Below are 18,433 nucleotides of genomic sequence, written 5' to 3' on the forward strand. Positions count from 1 at the left end.
TTATTTTGACCACCTCAATTAATTATGGTTGTCAAAGTTTGCAATATATGGGTCTGAATTCTTTGCTAGTTCCAATATAACTTAAAGCCAAACGCCCAAAACACTTAGCAAACTTTATGATTTGACTGGGCATATTCACTATTATCTCTGATCACAGTTATTACCTCTGATTTATAGGCAGTAATAAGTACAATCACACAACAGGAATTAATGACACTATCAATTTCAAAATTACATTAACACTTTTCTTCATTGATATACGTTTCTGTACTACCTAGCACATGGTAGAGGTAGCAACTCTTTCCCAAAGGCCATAGGTTACTAAAGAGTACATGCTTTGAATGCACATTCTATCCCTAAATTCCATCACTTTGAAGAATCCAAGATTTGAGAAAGACCACTGCTAGGGAGTGAAAAAGCTTGGGAAGCCATTGCTAGACAAACTAGACAACACTGGATTCATGGACCAACACTGAACTCAGTACAAGATCCTGTATTTTAATATCTATTTTTATTCAGGAAATGATCTAGCTATAGAATAAAATGCAAAGCTAATTACTATGAGATCTCTTAAAGGAACAGTGTTATAGCCACTCCACCCTAGCTAACACAATTCTACTGGATGGCTCAATGGCTCATATAGCAGGAAAAATGGAAAAGGAGGATGAAGAGTAATGAACTGTCTCCATTACTCCTCCCACACTGCTGGTATACCCTGCTGGGTAGAAAAGTCAAGAAAGATCCAATAAGCTGCTGAACATGTTCAAAATAGAAAATACACAGAGTATAAAATATAAGAAACAACATGAAGCCAAATAAGATTTGGTTTATATTTAAAATGTAAGATGGCATATCTTTGATTGATCAAACCGCTTGGAAGACTTGAGTTATATCAAATATTTGTTGTACAGTTTATAGAGGGAACAGAAGCAGATAGTTCTCAATATTCACTAATAAAAACTTAAGCTTTATAAACTGTGAATAAAAAGAAGAGGAAAAGTGTGGATTCACACATTGCTCTAAGCCACCTTGAGAACAAGCTATGCAGTGTGGGTTGATTGCAACAGGTGCCTGGGCTCCCCATAGGTGGTTGTTCTCTTCTCTTAATCCTCCAGCTAGCACTCAGTGTTCTTCATGGCAGGATTCACTTGCTGCCATTTTAATTTTATTTTTAGTTCATCACTTAAAACACAAATATTTACATTAAGAAGTAATATTGTTGCCATGCCCATTTAATGAACCTGCTTTCACCATTTTCCCCTTTACTTTTCAATTAAAAGCTAAGCAATTGACAACAGTTTTACCTTGTCGGTCTGTCACCTATTCCATTTCCCTTTGAAAACTGGAACTTACAAGGCCCCAGAGAAGATAAATCTGCTTATAACATTCAGCTTGGAAGTGCACACTTTGTGCACCTGCAAAAGACAAACATAAAAAATGTTTAACAAAACTACTCAATTTTCTGGGATTAAAAAAGGAAGTGATGAACCAGAGATGGGCACCCAAAATCCCTCTTTGCCTTGGGTGAGAGGTCCTCACTGTTCATGGCACTAGTGAGATCATAAGCAGCAGCATTGAGATTCACTCTAGAATCACTCTGTCAAGTCCAGACAACATAAAAGTCATGGGTTTTCAGGGTAGCTTGTCCTAATTAAGTGCAGAAAGTGGTTTGGGTTTGGACAACACAACAAATGGACTGTGTTATGAGCCTTTATTGCCGTGTTAAGTCTAGAGCAAAACTTCTCTCAAAAATATATTCAGACACAGCAAGACCAGAAACAATTGATGTTTTTAGAACATTTGCGCATCTACTAGCAGAACTCACAATGAGGATTTTTCAGTCCCAAAGCTAGACAAATAAGTATGTATAAGGAATTACAGTTTGCTGTACTGTACCTTTAAAAGTATCTACCAACCCTCCTTTTTTTTGAACAGTCACAACATTGATAAATGTGCCTCAGAAATTAGCACCTATAAAGAAATATATCACAAAATTCAGTATATTCTGAAATATTGCAAACTACATTGCAAAAATGTCTTAAACATTGAAGGGGTGTGTTTCAATTCCTCACCCATATACCAAAAACATAATTTTTGAACTCCCCATAAAATATATGAGGAGTATCTGATGACATTTGGCACTGGTGGAAAAAAAGGAGGGGTGAGTTGGAGAAGGAAAACCTGACACATGAACACATACTTTACAGGTTTTGCCACATCATGCAGCAACTTGATGCATGAGGACCCAACTGAAACACTGCACAACAGATGATTTATTTAGAAAAAGATAACCTGCACTAACTTATTTGGGCCAGTCATCAGATATTCCTAATTAAATGCTTGGACAGATTATATATTGTCAGTTTATATCACCTTAAAAGACTATTGTGTAAAATTTATTTGTTTTATCAAAATACATGCATGGCAAATCCAAGGATATGTGGCATAAGAATAGAAACAGCCAGTAAGCACTGTGTAAAACAATGCTAGACAAAAGACTGATGTGGTGGTGGGGTGCAGGGGGGAGAATCAAACTATACAATAGCTGTTACTGGGAGTACTGATTAGAACACAGAGAGGCCACAGAGTATCATTAGGAATGCATTTTGCTTTCATTGCTTCAAGGGGAATTGCACACAAGAGCGGGGGCGGGGAAGGAATTTGCTATTAATCATATTAAATTCATTGTTCCTTCAATGCTGCTGGCTAGGCTACACCAGGATCTGCTTCTGAATTCCTACAATAAACTGCAGCAAAGAGAAAATTAGCACTTTACAGTGCAACACCTTTACTAGTACTATACTTTAAAACTTACTACTGCAACAAGCCTATACATACTTACCTGGGAATACACCCCATGTAATTCAATGGGGTTTATTTTTGAATAGACCTGTATAGGACTGCACCATAAATAACTGCTACTGTAAGGGTGTAAAAACAAAACATCTCTGAAAAACTGATAGTATATTAGGATTATTTTATATACTCAATATCTAGAGGCATGTCTTCAATTAACACACTAGGCTTCAACCTCCTCCTTGGTGGGAGTGGGGGGGTTAAGAGGGAAGAGCTCAGCCATCAACAGCAACCCCAATTTAACTGAAGATGCCTAAAATGTTCAGAATTTCAATTACGTGATTGGAATACTAAGCTAAACATCTCCATTTATGGTAGAAGGCAGTCAGCTGATACTGTGGAATAGCTAATGAGGTAATCTTTTATCAGAGATGAGAATTCTTGAAAAAACAAATCCATGCCTAGATACTTAATCTGTTTGAATCTTATTTCAAATGTTTATAGGAAAATGTTCTACCATGTATATCTAATATGTGAAAAAAATGAATTTAAAGGAAATGTCACCAAAACTTATTTGCTAAATTATATGTAATTAAAATGTTTGCCTTATTAGCATGAAATAGTGTATGAACTGTGAAAGTACTTAATGATCAAAGCCTACAGCAAACAATTTATATATGCTGCCCCAAAATGAAATCCTACAGTCACACAGTTGACAGCAAACTCTACAGAAAAACAGTAGTAGTCTACCAATAAAATATGCTTAGATTTGGGATGCAACAAGCTGATTTAGCAGAAATTAGCTTTTGCAAGCTCAAATGCTACATGTTCAGAAAGAACAATCTAACACTTCTGCTCTAACTTCCATGAAACAAATGAGAGCTGAATGTGAGGATAACTGTGTCCATCTTCCATTGCAAAGAAGTTCAAGATAGAACTATATTCGAATTCTTCTCCACCTCAACCCCAAATGAATTGAGGCAAATTATAGCTGTAAGAGTCAGCTTAAATGGACTGCAGCTACATCTTCTTTGTGAAAAACCAGCAATCCAGGAAAAGTGGATTTTTTATTATTAGCTGCAGGTCCTACTGGCTTTTAGTGCACCATTAAAATATTCTACAGTCCTTCCAAAAAATATTATTTCCTAAACCAAAATAGTCCAATGTTTTGAGATGCAAGTGTCCATTTGATGAGTCATCTCAAATTGTCAGGTTTATAACTACCATCATCTGTATCCATTTATGATTTCTGTACATAAACAGAAGCCATTAGATAAAGAGGGAAAGAATCCTACTCATTTGGCTGTTGGAATTTGTTTTGTTTTGTTTTAATTGCTGGTGTTGCTAAGTAGGGAAAAATGCCAACTTGGCTGTTACTGGAGCATGTAAGCTACTTGCTTGTGCTTGTTCATTTATTCCCCACACTCCAAAAGGTTGCATGCAATGCTGCACGATCTCACAGGAAAGGAGGCAAAAATACAGGAAAGGAGGCAACCCCTCAAAAAAACAAAAAACACAAACCCACCCTATTTCTGCCCACCCACCCTCTTTCTCAGCAACTGGTAGGCTTTCCACAAGAACTGCTATGGGGTCAAAAGTTCACTGTGGTTTCAATTTCACCTTTTAGCAACCAATCAGAAAACAACAACTGTAGATGGAACCTTCAGCTGTAAAGGAAAAGTTAACTCATGAGTACCAGACTTCACAGCAGGATAACTGTTTACTGTTATGAAATGAGCATGAATTCAGCACTTTGTCAACTGAGTGTTTACTTAAATCACCGCATGAAAAAGAGAGAGAAAGAGCACACTCCACAACACATGCATTACATTGATTTCCAAAAAACAAAAGCTGAGGAAATAAGATTTAACTACTGCAGTACCATAGTTCATCCTTACTGTCAGAAATCCTCGCATTGAACTAGTTTGTTGCTTTCAGCATCTAGCTAAAGGAACAAATTTGCAAACAAATATCCTTCCCACTCACATTATTTACTAGCAAACATTTCTAAAAGCTTTTAGAAAATAGTATTATTGACAAAGGAAATGCTGGACTTTTTCACTTCACCTCCCCCACCCCCAAAGGAATTCTGCAGAATGCAAATACTAGCTCACTACTTTGAGATTTTATTTGGCCCTGCTAAAAATACTATTGCTGTTCGGTTACTTTCTTGTAATGCAATATAGCTGGCTGCAATTGTTTTTAAGTTTCTTAGTTGTGCCAGTAGAATTATGTAGATCTTTTGTGATATCTGAATTACTGAAACTTCTCCCTCAAAATTTCTATGCACTTCTAAATCTCTAGAAAGCTAAAATATTAAAGAAGTTGAACATCAGGTCCTTAAGTCCATCCTTCTTTGCTATACTGTGCTGAATCCAAATCTTGAGTCCCAGTCTAACATTTCAACTACTACAGGACACTGGTAGCAGAATACCTGCTGTTCTTTCAATCTCACTCTCACCACCACAATGACGATCCTTTCACCGATGCCCATGCAAAACTTTTGAGCAACTCTAAGTGGTTTGGTGCACTTTTTAAAACAGAAAACAACCCTGTCACAGAAAATTGCACAATTTGGGTCTCCATATTTGTGGTGGCACTGGTCTTTCGCAGGTGTACAAATGCACTCTTACAGCACTCTGATATGTGTAGTCTTGCCCAGTCAATATCCTTTGAATAGCTGAATGCAACAGCAAAGTGAAGCAGTGTGACATGCACACTGAGTTGTCAACAGAAAACATGGGTAAAAGCAGCAAATGCTTGAACCAAACATGGACGGGATGAGAAGAGTGTTTCCTACTTAGTAATGGAACCCGCTCAATTTTAAATGTTGAACTGATGCTTCCCATTGTCCTCCACTATTCTGAGTCTCTAAGTAGTCCAGAAAGAGAAGATAGTGGTTACTGCCCCTTTTTTGGAGCACATACTGCTCTGCCTATTTTAGTTCTCTAATAGTTCTACTAAAAGGCCCTGAGAAGGCAGCTGAATGGGAGGAACTGAACCATGAAGTAGAATTGAACCCTAGTACAAGTACTGCTGGTACTGGTGCTACATTCATTCTGTCCTGTTCTTTCTTTAACCATCAGGAAAGTAGGAGCATTTTTTGAGTGGGAAAGATAATTTAATGGCATGCAAGTAAATGGAGAAAACTGAACCAGTTTAAGGAAAAAGTGTTAAATGGAGAGGAAATTTGCACACTTGCAGTAATAGAGCACTTCATGCAGGTGAGCAAATTTCCATTTATTTCTCAGACTTTAAATTAGGAAAGTTTTCCCCTTCATTTACTTCCTAGTCATTAAATTTTTTTTGGGGGGGGGGATTCCCAGTGGCTCACAGTAACCACAGCAGGAAGTACTCTGAATATCAGCCACAAAAAGTGGGGGGAGGGGAAGATAATTGCCACTTTCAGGAGCAGCTGGCTACTTGTTGAAAAGGTGGAAGGCACTGAGAAGCATTAGTTCAATATTTGATTGTAATTAACAAATTACATTTGTTAATGTAAAATCAAGAGGATTACATTACTAAAGGAGAGATGCTGTCACATTCTCCCCCCCCCCCGCCCCCCATATTTGGTGCACCTTCTTTTGCCACTTTTTCCCCTTCTACTGGTGCATTTCAATTGACAACTCAAGAGACAGGATCCTGACAACTGAACACATAGGCTTATATACATTTTCTATGTCAGTTTCCATGTACATTACCTAAATCATTTTGTTGCTCCCTTGACAGCTGAAAACTTTGACCAGGAAAAACATTTCAAATAGCTGGAAAAGACTGGCAAAAACAAAGAGGAGGGGAAGGTCATCTGAACACAGTGTATGAGTTTTGTGGAGCTGGAAAAAGACCCCTATTACACATTTTTTGGCTTCAAACATCATTTTAAAACAGCAGCAAGCAGAATGGCATACCAACCAGGTGGAAATGAAGGAACAAGCCAGGTTGTGCTGGCAGACCACAAGGATATCCGCTGGAAGACTGAAGGGAAAGGTGAGAGAAAACAAGGCATGGTGATCCTAGTTTATACACTGGGTAATTTAGAAAATTATGGAAACATGACCCCTCTTTCTTCTTCTTGCCACACCTGTACAACACCACCTCCTATTAATATTTATAGATCTATCATCAATAAAATGCAAAATAGCTTTCAAGTTCTACTGGACTCTGAAGTGCTGCAAGCTTTTCAAAATTTCCACAACTTGCTTTCCTTAAGAATGTTTCTTCAGGTGTCCAAGGGAAGCAATGTGATATAATCTTTCTTTTCCTACACTGTATCCATTAATGAACAAATTCTTGTTTCATCAAGATTATTCTGCCTGGCCTGAGTTATTTAGAAATGCAGAGAAGAGAGCATTACTGCATCTTTCCATAACCAGTCTTCAATAAGAACCTGTATCATCTGTCAGACATGTGAATTCATTATCGCTTCCTTGATTATAGCACAGTCCTTGCATTCTCCCCTTCTATTGCTAGAGTGGCCATGGGTACTACTTTCAGAGGAATTCTTGGTTTGAAAGCATCCTCTTTTTGAAGGGACATCCAGTCCAAATCCTGTTCAAAGATAAAGAACCATCAGAAAGACAACTCAGGAGAGTTTATATTTCTATTTCTATTTTCTTTTATTATATCATGGGTGCCTTGCAGGAAGAAGGCAGAATGCCCCTCCTCTCTATTTTTAGTATCACAACAACCCTGCAAAAGAGGCCTGTTTAAGTGTCAATTACTGGCTCAAAGTCTCAGTGAGCTTCATGGGTGATTGGGAACATGAATGTGAACCTGCGTCACAGTCCAGCACTCTAAACCACTAAGTAATACTGACTCCATTCCCCATCAACAGTTAGCATCTAAACAGCAAACTATGCAGGCACACAGATCCACTGGCCATAATCTTCCCCACTATGGTGAGGTGTAGTGGATTTCTATTTATAGTGATTATTTCTAATTGTGTATTCTGAATATTAATAGTGATACACAAGTAGTATGCAAATCTGTGTCCTATTTTGGGGGTGTTAAGTGGCTACTTCATTTCCCTATCACCCCAACTAGAACACCAGTGCTGTTCAGACTACACTGAGTTCACCCAGAAAGGAAATCAGGTATACACTTACAAAACATGATGGCTTACATTCCTCTAAGATTTTTACAATTAATTTTTCTCAACCAACAAAATACTTGGGCCAATCCAATCATTTTTTTAAACAGACAACAAGATGCAAGAAAAACACTATTCATATACAATGGTACCTTGGCTCATGAACTTAATCCATTCCAGGACTCAAATTGGTCATGAGCAAAGTTAAATTTCCCATAAGGTTCAATGTAAATAAGGTTAATCCATTCTGAAACCAGTTTTTAAATCAGAAAAATGTGAAGCAAAGTGACAACAACAAAGATTGTGGCCATCCCCCCCCCCCCGCACACAAACACCCCGAGCACAAGAGCAGCCATCTCCCCGCCACCCCAGCACGACTGAGATCGTGCCTGTCATCCCTGCATGACCAAGATCACGTTTGTCATCCCTGCAGGTCCCCATCATCCCAACACATTGGGGTGGGGGGGAGACAGGCGCGATCGCGGGTGCACTGGGGAAGAGACAGCACAAATGGTGTGCTGGGGGACAGAGAGATGGACACAAACAAGGTGTGCTGAGACAGGGAGAGACGGACGTGAACGGGGCGTGCTGAGGGTGGGAGATGGCCGTGCCCGTGCTGGTTGGGGAGGGAGGAATGACCGAGACTGCGCCTGTCTGTCCTGACGGAGCGCGCCTGTGATCATGCATACCTTCCCTGCACAAAAGCAACTGCGATCGCGGCCATCTCCCCACTCGAGGTTGGGGGTGGGGAGATGGCCGCGATCTTGGTCGCCACCCAATGAGGAGTTCGCAACCCAAATCAAAATTTTAATAAAATTTTTGTTCGTGACCCGATTTGTTCGTGAACCAAGGCGTTCGTGAGCCGAGGTACCACTGTATTTTGATACTACTGCTTGATGACAGGTACTCAATAACTTCCAAACAATCTACCTTGGCCCAATGACATTTCGACTTTAAGAAAATTAACATGGCACAAGACATGGCAGAAGGAGTTAGGTTATCACAGCAGAATGGGTTACAGATATCTATACATTGTTCCACCTCCCTTAACTATCATGTACCTCATAGCTCATCCACTGAGCCCTCTTGCCTTACAGTGCTCCTGTTTAACACTAGCCTAGTCTGCAGTTAAGATCAACTCATTCGTGATTTAAACATGAATGAGAAGGCTGATTGTGTATTATTGAGTCATGGGGAACTGAGCTGAACTGAATTGACTCATCTCCACCCACCTGGATAGTCAAGGCTGCACCAACATAAGTTAGAGGACTAGACTCATTGATGAGCTGGAAGAAGGCAAACTAAATTTCATCCTGGAAAGATTGAAGACCTGTGAGCAAATGGTTCCCAAGTCTAGAAGAAAGGCTTGTTGCCCATTGTTCTGGATGGGTTGTACTTCCTTGGAAAGATCAGGTTTGTGGCCCATGGTCCTCCTAGATTCAGCATTGTTTCTTGAGTCCCAAGTGAGTGCAGGGGCACAGAGTGCATTTCACAAGCTTCAACTGGTTTGCCATCTATGACCTCTGCTAGAAGGATGTGCACAGTGATATGGTTGCCAGTAACCTCAAGACTGTAGCACTACAATGCTCTGTATGTGACTGTAGAGGTGCTTGAGGCTGGTCTGGAAGTTGGAGCTGATGCATAATGCAAGCTGGGTTGTCAGGAGCTGCCCTTTTGTTGGCTTCAATCTCCCTTGCTGAAAGAACTGCACTGGCTGCCTATTCACTTTAAGAGACAAGTCTAAGGTTCTAATACTAAGGTATAAATGCTTAAACAACTTGGGACCAGGAAATTTTATTATGCCTTCTCCTTTATCACACTGCCTCATTACTGAGTTCAGCAGATGGCATGTGGTGGTTCCACATGGGCCTGCTGCCTGATAGTTTATCTGGAGAAGAGGTTTCAGTGAGGCAGCTCAATTCTTCTGGATGTTCCTGCCTCTGTGTTGTTTTCAGCCCTTCATAAAAACATCTTTCATCCAATAAGTCTTCCTTGACTGATCAGCTATAGTTTGTATTATTCTGTTTTACCTTTTTTAACCCGGAATCTGTTTTGATGTACAGCAGTTCATAAATGGTGAAAATACATATATAAATATATAAAACAGATGACTCCCCATACTCTGAAAAAATAGGTTAAAGTCCCTCTTGGGCTTATGTATGAAACTATCTCTACAATTTTAAAGACCTGCTCCCTGTGAGATGCCAAATGAGCTGAAAAACAATAAAAGCTACTCAGAAAAGGATTCTGAACTTCAGTGTCTTAAATCCAAGGCAAAGGTTAATTAATGTCACCTTACAGGAAGATATTCTTGTATATAAGTCCAGGTCCAAAGCTGTAGAGGGTATTAAAATTAATCACCAACACTTTGTGGTGGGCTCAGAATAGATTAGTGGTCAGTGAAGCTGTTCAAAGGCTAGCCTAACCCATGCAACAACTCATGCACAAAAGTACAGCAGCAGTGTTTTGAACCAACTGAGTTTTCTTGAGTAGTGTTCAAAGGCAGACTTTATTTTATAAGATGTATAATCTGCTTTTTTTTTTCTTACAATAAACTCAAAGTGGATGAGTTTATGCTGTTCACCCTGCTCTCAAACTAATACCCACAACAAGAACCCTGGGAGATAGGTTGGTCTGAGAGTCTGTGACTGGCCCAAAGTCACCCAGTTGGCTCCATGGCTGAGTGGGATTAGAATCCAGATTGCCTGTGTCCCAGTTCCATATGCTTCACCACCACACTGGTTCTCTACATATATTATATGGTAGTTATCTAATTAGGTGGTTACCACAGCATGAACAACATTGCTAAACCGTGTCTGTCTAGAAGATATTGTCATTTCTGCCTCACTTTGCCCAGTAGAAGGTATAGACCAGGGGTCCTCAAACTAAGGCCCGCGGGCCAGATACAGCCCACCAAGGTCATTTACCCAGCCCGCCTCAGAGCTTTTTGGCTTGTTTGGAGACAACGATCTCCAAATGAGTCCAGAAGCTCTGAACCGCCACAGGTATACTCTGAAACTCTTTCAGTTTCAGAGACCAGCAGCAAACTGGCGCACGCGCCAAATTGTAACAGCTCCCTTCAACTGTGCATGCACCGGTTCTTTCTGCTACCTCTGGCTAACTCCTGCTGCTGTGCTGGTCTTGCCAGCGTGAATTGCGCATGCTGGCTCTTCCCCCTATTGCATGCATGCGTTGGTTCTGAATACAGAATAAAGGAGCGAATATGGAACCGGACACTGACCATCACATTAGTCAAATGCAGGTCCATACTTCCCATTTAAATATTAATATCTGTGTTGATTAAAATTGTTCATTTTAAATATTGTATTGTTTTTTCCTTTTTTTTTGCACTACAAATAGGATACGTGCGGTGTGCATAGGAATTTGTTCATTTTTTTTTTTCAAACTATAGTCCAGCCCCCCAACAGTCTGAGGTACAGTGAACTGACCCCGTTTAAAAAGTCTGAGGACCCCTGGTATACACAGATAGGGTATACACACATATGCTAACTTGATCTCAGGGAAGTCTGCTCTAGAACTAGTGACCAGGAAATAAGCAACTTGACAAAAATAATTCAGTATTTTCTGGATTCAGTTTTATCCTGTCCACCGCTTATCCCAAGCCCTAATTCAGCACTTTTAACTTAAATCAAATGAAAGCCAAAAGCAATGACACTTGATTCCAAATTCTTGGATGATCTCATTCAACAGTTTGATGTGGAGACGACATATAGCACTGCAAAATATCATAGCTCAACTGCAGTGGGGCAGATGAATGGCCTCCAGCACTGCCTTCAGGAAATAGTACAATGGGGAGCACAATACCCACAAACACAACCCTTCTCAGAAAGCAACCATGGTAGCTTTTCATTCTTCGTATTCATTTTATGTTCTCTCTCAAAAGCAGAAGGACCAAGTATACGTTAATAGGAAAAACCAAGCATGACCAAAACTAAAGCCTCTGGGAAAAGGAAAGCACACATGCAGAAAGAGAGTGAGAGACACAGTCAGTTGCTGGCTACACATAATCTTGAAATCTATATGCATGACCACCAAGAATTTTCCTGCCCCAATCTGTCCATGGTTCCTGAAACTTGTAAAAATCTAATGACGACATTCTTTGCAATAGAAATGGCAGAGTATTTTATGCATGGCCAAACTTGCCAAATATTCAGTGGTCCCTTTTCAGTTATTTATTTTATTTTAAACTTTTGTATACCATCCCATCACTGACGTCTTGGGACAGTTTACAATAACAGCAATAAAATAAGATTTTAAAAAAGTAAAAGTCATTATTCACCAAAAGGCAATATTCTGGCAGAAACTTATGACAAAATGGCAGGATGTTATGTTAGCTTGGTTATTTAGAAAAAATATTCAGTGGTGAACTAATAATAAGTTTGGGGTGGGGGGTTAATCTTGACAATGTGAACACAACATTAAGAAAACACTTTTTTTGTTTCATTTGTGATGTCCAATACTGAGCTGATCCTCAAGGTCCCAAATAATATACATTATATATAATTATCTTAATTTTCTGAAAATCAGTCCTTATTCAGCCAAAATGCGGGAACCCTAAGCTTTGTAGAAAGCACAGAGGTTTTTCTTAAGGGAGAAATGTCAATATTGACCAATGAGAACAGAGGGTGCCCAGTGGGTGAGGAATGCTGCCTTTAACAGGGAGGAGAAAGAGAATGTCCTGAAGCAGACCATTCCATATTTCAATATTTTGTTGCAGGCCCCACTTACATTACACTAATGCCACTATAGCCAAACATATACCCATTGACAATCATATATTTTTTTTAAAATGACAAATGAGTCCCAAAAGCAGAATTATGAACAATGGATCTGTGATAAGAACAAAAGGTGCTAAAATGAGGGACCATCTGTAATAAGATACTGAAGCAATAATGTTTAAACTGTTGCCTGAATTGAATGAAGATTTCGTTTTGTATAAATTTAACTTTCCCCCCAAAGATAATGACTGTAGTAGCATACCAATTCAATGCATATCAGAAAACAAGGATTTTAAAACTTTTTAGTCCTCTCTTAGAACCGTAGGTAAGTTTCTCCTTAATGTGCGACCATATCCTGTGCTTGCTGAGAAATATTTCCAAATAAACTTATGTATTACAACAAGTAGATGAAGCTTAAACAGACATAACAAATCTTCATCCACAAACAAATAACTACATCATGTACTGAAGGCAGTACTCTATCATACAATTTTACAATCTTTCATATTCAGTCCCCATATTCTAGCAACAAGAAGTGATATGGAAGATGTACAAGGACGTGGTATAAAAATCCTTGCTGAGGATATGCTACACATTAATAGCTTCTCACATGTTGCAATAATTCTGGAGAGCTTCCAGAAGACTGGGGAGCCTCCAGATGCACCTACTATGCAAAGTAAGCCAAAGTTACAAATAGGACTATATACAGAGTGGCTATTAGTTAAATGCTACAGTATGGTTTGTAATTCTTAGATCTTAAGTGTCTTTTTTTTTTAAGGCAACAATGAGTATCGTATTTTTCGTTCTGTAAGACGCACTTTTTCACCCTCAAAAGGGGAAATGTCTGTGCAGTGAATGTGTGTGTGCCCGACACCCGGGATGCTGCCGGCCCGCCTGCACCACGTGGCACCACCTGGCCCGCATGCGCTCAGCGCGCGCTGCTCCACCTCCCCCCTCTGGTGCAGGTGAGAGCTGTGCCGCTCAGGGGGAGTGGTGTGGAGGAGCAGCAGCCACGGGCTTCAACCCGCCGGCCACACGGAGAGACGGACTGCTCACCCCAACCACCCAGGAAGACCTACTGCTGCGCCGCCGGGAAGACCACCGCCAGCACGCTGCTGGCCCGGCTGCACCACACCTGGCCGGCACGTGCTCAGCACGCCCCGCTCCGCCCCCCTCCTCTGGCACAGGTAAGAGCTGTTAATCACAGGTCGGTGTGTGTTTTCAAATGGCAACCCGTCTTTTAATGAAGCCCATGGCGAAGTGATGGGGAATGCACCTGTGATTATCAGGAAGCTTTCCATGGATCCCTCCTCTAAAAACTAGGTGCGCCTTATGGTCAGGTGCGTCTTATAGAGCAAAAAATACAGTAATTGTTTCTCAGGCTTTGTATTTTAAAAACCCTAATCATAGTCCTTGCAGTTTACTGAAAAGCCCTTTAGAAGGAGATGTTATTTAAGAAATGCTGTTTTTTCCTCATGACTTCATTTTACAAGAAAATGGATGCCCTAACATTTTATATCAAGTCAGCACGTTACCAAGCAGCTTTTCTGTGCATTCTGAATTTGATTAATACAAGCCAAGGTCATTTCCTGAAAGATGTCTAGTGCTGCAGCTGCAAGCAAACTAGGCTTCTCTGCACTTTAAGGCTGGGGGAGGGGGAGGGGCGTTGGCAGTTGTTAATACCAACATAAGTTCAGCAGTATAGAATACCAACTCTTCCTGATATCTAGAGAAATGAGAAGAAAACATTTTCTAAAAGTCTTCTGTAATGTACACATAAATGCAAAACGTTTAAAAGCAGTAACAGATCTGAGGGCCATGATAGCTTTCTCCTGAACACAGAAAGAGGGGCACTGGCAAATGAATTACAATCCAGTACGTACTAATCTAGATTAGACATGTATATGATTGCATTGTAAGCCTGTTATCTATTTGAAGTTCATTCACCTTCAGTGCTACTGAAATTGTACTGAGCTTTCATACATTTTTACGGCAGTTCGTATAAACCAACTGGCTTTATTCTTACAACTCAGATCTACAGTTCAGATCACCTCTAGTCTGAGAAAGCATTTTAAATCTATCAACAAGGATGTTTTGGCAGCTTTGGAATATGAGCACTGACTCCATGCCTTTCTGTCAACTTAGTCCAATATTATGTTCTAGACATGCAGGCTAACATTTATGTATGACATTAGGAGCACAGAAGATGGCAGAATGCCTCCCAAAATCTTAAAGTCTGTTGACAAGTCACAAAATGTTAACGGAATTTAATATTGTATTTAATATTATATTCAATTCTTCCAACTATAGCTTCATTCAGCTCTAACAATCTTTTGGATTTTCCCCTTTGTGGTTCTTTAAAGAAGTTTTATCACCATTTTCTAAGTTACTAATGTAAAACAATGGTTACAGACAAATACCATAACATGACCAATATATAAGACATTTAAAAGGTACAACTTACAATTCAACTGTATGTAGCTAGTTTGCTCAAATTAAAATGATAAATTTAGATTCTCTATATATAGTAAATTACAAGATTAAATACTATAATTTTCTCAGAAGCCAACACATCAGTCTGGAGTCTATTTGTTTAAACACATCCCATTATAAGGTTTAAACCTGTAATGATTTTTCTCCTCTCCAAAAAGAAGTGCTACACCTTCAACAACTGGCAGTATCAATATCTGGTTTCTTTTAGTATCCATAGTTACCTGAAAATAGATGGTGTATTATTATTTAACAGAATTTACTTAAACACAAGAAAATAAATCATGACCACAGCTTGCATACAAGGACATGGGTAATAAGGAAATTTCCTAAAAACTTCCATCTCAACAAATGTATATTTAACAAGTATACAGAACCTGCACTTACACATCAAAAATTTGTTCCATCTCCTTACATCTCCTTGTCTGAAACTGTGTCATTGTATTAAGTGTAATACAGTAATCAGTGCACTTAAGTGCTTTGTGTCTCATTTTATTTTTTACTGTTAATAAAAATAAATATTTTTATATTTTTACTATCCTCCATGAGCATCTCTAACTGGGGAAGCTAGACTTCTAAGGAAAAAATAAAATAAAATTATACAGAGCCAACCATGCACTTCAAAAGCCAATACAGTAGTACCTTGGCTCAAGAACTTAATCCGTTTCAGGACTCTGGTCCTGACCCAAATTGGTCATGAGGTAAGTTAAATTTCCCCATAAGGTTCAATGTAAGTAAGGTTAATCTGTTCTGTAACTATTTTTTTTAATCAGAAAAAGGTAAAGCAAAGTGACAAAGGACAAAGATCGCGGCCATCTCCTCCCCACCCCGAGCACAGCCATCTCCCCGCCCCCCCAGCAAAACTGCAATCGTGCCTGTCATCCCGGCGCACTCATGGGGGTGAGATGGGTACAAACACAGGCATGCTGGAGGGGGAGAGACGGGCGCAATCGTCCTGCAGGGGGGGGGGGGATGGCCAAGATCATGGTTGAATTTGTGCAGGATAGACAGATGTGATCACCCCTCCACCCCCAGCACAATCATGGCCATCTCCCCACTCAGGGGGTTGGGGAGATGTCCAGGATCACAGTCACCACCCAGAGTTTGCAACCTGAATCAAAATGTTAATGAAATTTTTGTCCACAACCCAATTTGGTCGTGAACTGAGGTGTTTGTGAGCCGAGGCAGCACTGTATAACTATTATCATAACAAGAAAGATACTTGATGAACTTAAGCCTCTTTACAAGTGATTAAAGAAACTTCCAGAATACAATGTTAATGTTTAAGAGCAAAAAGGGAGAAATCGCTGCCTGAGAGAAAAAAGAAAGTACAGTGGTACCTCGGCTCACAAACGCCTGGTTCACAACCAAATCGGGTCATGAACAAAAATTTCATAAAAATTTTGAGTTGGGTCACGAACTCTGCATTGGGTGGCAACGAAGATTGCAGCCATCCCCCCCCCCCGCCCCAGTGGGGACATGGCCACGATCGCAGTTGTGTTTGTGCAGGGAAGACATGTGTGATAGGGGCTGCGCCCATCTTTCCTGCAGGAGTGTGCCTGTGATCACACACGTCTTCCCGACACAAATGCAACTGTGATTGTGGCCATCTCCCCACTCGTGGGGGTGGAGAGATGGCCATAATCATGGTGGTTGGGGAGAAGATGACAGAGATTGCACCCATCTTTCCTGCGGGAGCACGCCCATGCCAGGATTTCTTTGAGAAGCACCACCCCAACATAAGTGTAACAAACAGAGTGTTGAATCTGATGAACGATAACATGGTCTCTCATTTCTGGAAGGTTATGCAGCGCAGGAAAAAACAAGTGACTATAGACAGATTTTTCACCAAAATTGACCCTGCATCTAAGAGACAAAGAAGAGAGGAAACCCCTGAAAGAGATCTCCCCAATGTCCTTATGGAGGAGGACTCTCTCTCAAAACAATAACCTCTCCCCCACCTAGGTTAGTGTTTTCCACTGTACTGTACAGTACCTTGTTGTTCTTTGTCACTTTGTTTCAATTTTTTCTGATAAAAAAACAGTTACAGAATTAACTTTATTTACATTGAACCTTATGAGGAAATTTGACTTGGCTTGCGACCAAAAATTGGCTCACAACCACATTCGGAGGGGTCAGAACGGATTAACCTTACTTACATTGAACCTTACAGGGAAATTTAACTTGGGTCACAACCAATTTGGGTCACAACCAGAGTAGTAGAACAGATTACGTTCGTGAGCCAAGGTACCACTGTATAAACATCCTTTCCCAATCAAATGCCACATGTATTTGCTAGAACATACAATGAGTATGCCCTCCATTTTCTCTTCTGTTCTACGTCCATACAAATTAATCTACTGGTTGTATAACAAGTGAAATTTCTCCAGTACAAATTATCAGTTATTAATCAAGTATCTCCCATTGATAAAATCACTCAAAGTCATTCATTTTCCCATTAATATTACTTCCATTTAATTTTATCATGAGCTATTTATATCATATAAATGACAGCTATGTTTAGTATCACTTGTATGAAAAAACAGTATTAAAATAATTCAAGTATAGGTCAGAAAGAAAGTGGTCATGTGGCCTGCATTCTGCTCTCTGTTCCCTCCACTGGGTCTCATTTTAGTAGTTGTCTATTACACCAAGGAATGTTGGCATGTATTTCTAAGAACTTATATTTGTGGTTAACAGAAACTTAATCACCAAATTTTTGTCTACAAAGATTCAGAAATCATCTCATGACTCACCAACCCATCTTCAGTCTCATTTGAAAGTCCTTCTATTGAAAACTCAAAACTGCAATGTTTTCTGGTGACGGGTGGACAGAGTGATCTGATGAGCCCTAGGCAGTTTCTAGGGGGCCACAGGTTTTTTGAGATCGCCAATTCCAAGATGAAACTAGGATCTATACTCAAATCCTCCTCTCTCTCCCTCACAGTCAGCTCAGAAAGAATAACACTGGCTGTTTCTCTGAGGTATTATGAGCAACCCTGGAGAACAGGTAAAGAGGACATATGTGCAGCAAGATGGGAAGGAGACTGAAGCTACCAGGATACAACCTATTTTGATGGCAATCCAGACTCCTTCCTTCACGTGCAAAGCAGTGCAGCTAGGCTGACCTGCAGGAAAGGAAGAGTGGGGAAATGGGTATTGCTTCTACGGCTTGTCACATCCTGCACAGAATGCCATAATAAGTCTTCAGTTATACACGTTCGTATCTACATTGGACTTCACTCTACCAATACAATTATCTGCATGTATACTCAAAAGTAATGCCCATTTTGTTCACACCCATCATCTCTATATCACC

General features: G+C 40.0%; 1 protein-coding gene across 18 annotated transcripts in view; it reads right to left on the reverse strand.

The window, feature by feature from the left end:
- Positions 1 to 18,433, reverse strand: part of NCOA3 (nuclear receptor coactivator 3) — a 112,772-nt gene that overhangs the window by 72,565 nt on the left and 21,774 nt on the right. For 3 of the 18 annotated variants that reach the window (XM_044440352.1, XM_044440353.1, XM_044440344.1), the window contains exon 3: positions 1,305 to 1,415. The exons of 13 other annotated variants lie outside the window; for them this stretch is intronic. The gene's annotated coding sequence lies outside the window, so the exon portion shown is untranslated. Of the gene's footprint in view, positions 1 to 1,304; positions 1,416 to 6,704; positions 6,744 to 18,433 lie in introns of those variants that run through there. 2 more of the 18 variants (XM_044440345.1, XM_044440346.1) reach the window with 2 other exon arrangements.

Source organism: Varanus komodoensis, unplaced genomic scaffold (assembly GCF_004798865.1).
Source record: "Varanus komodoensis strain SLA01 unplaced genomic scaffold, ASM479886v1 scaffold37, whole genome shotgun sequence".
Taxonomy (NCBI): Eukaryota; Metazoa; Chordata; class Lepidosauria; order Squamata; family Varanidae; genus Varanus; species Varanus komodoensis.